Below are 1065 nucleotides of genomic sequence, written 5' to 3'. Positions count from 1 at the left end.
GACCGATTTGATTTTCCAAGGTCTTGATAGAAACCGCCTGACTCTTGTACAACAGCTTAAGTTCCTCAAAATTAGCACTAGTAGGTGCAGCTGCACTTCCCTGTTGAGGATATGATTGCCTTGTAGCCAACTGCTGTGGTTGCTGGAATCCAGGTGGGTTAAACTGTTTACTCACTCCTTGCTGATATGGTGGCTGAATAGCATTCTGATTATTCCCCCAGCTGAAATTTGGATGATTTCTGTTATTAGGATGATAGGTCGCTGGCACAGGCTGCTGTTGTCGCTGATAATTATTCACATACTGAACAGATTCGTTGACAAGAGAACACTGATCCGTAGCATGAGAACCTGCACAAAGCTCACAAACCATAGCTATTTGATTAACTCCATACGTAGCCAGAGAATCAACCTTCATTGATAGTGCTTGGAGCTGGGCTGCAATAGCGGTGGCTGCATCAACTTCCATAATACCTGCTACCTTGCCTGACGTCATCCTCTGAGTTGGGTTTTAATGCTCATTTGCAGCCATCGTCTCTATAAGATTATACGCCTCAGTATAGCTTTTAGCCCATAAGGCGCCTCCAGCTGCTGCATCGAGCATGGGCCGAGATTGGGCCCCCAAACCATTATAAAAACCAGTGATCACCATCCAATCCGGCATTCCATGATGTGGACATTTTCTCAACATTTCCTTGTAGCGTTCCCAAGCCTCGCACATAGATTCTGTAGGTTGCTGCGCAAACTGAGTAAGAGCACTCCTCATAGCAGCAGTCTTTGCCATTGGATAAAACTTCACCAGAAACTTTTGCGCAAGATCTTGCCACGTAGTGATGGACCCAGCTGGTTCAGAATATAACCAGTCTTTAGCCTTATCCCTCAGTGAGAATGGGAAAAGCCTCAACTTGATAGCCTCATCAGTCACGCCATTATACTTAAAAGTGCTGCAGATCTCGACAAAATTCCTTATGTGCATGTTGGGGTCTTCAGTTGCCGCTCCTCCAAAAGAAACAGAATTCTGCACCATCTGAATAGTGCCCGGCTTGATTTCAAAGGTGTTAGCTTGAA

The 1065-nt window shown here is 45.4% G+C and overlaps 1 non-coding gene across 1 annotated transcript; it reads left to right on the top strand.

Moving 5' to 3' along the window:
* Window positions 1-659: 659 nt before the first annotated feature.
* LOC141687870 (small nucleolar RNA R71) lies at window positions 660-766 on the top strand. The gene has a single exon (XR_012561349.1). It is a non-coding gene; the product is annotated as a small nucleolar RNA R71 (small nucleolar RNA).
* The last annotated feature ends 299 nt before the right edge of the window (window positions 767-1065 follow it).

Source organism: Apium graveolens, chromosome 9, assembly GCF_009905375.1.
Source record: "Apium graveolens cultivar Ventura chromosome 9, ASM990537v1, whole genome shotgun sequence".
In the NCBI taxonomy this organism is placed as follows: Eukaryota; Viridiplantae; Streptophyta; class Magnoliopsida; order Apiales; family Apiaceae; genus Apium; species Apium graveolens.
This window is presented reverse-complemented; position numbering and strand designations above follow the sequence as displayed.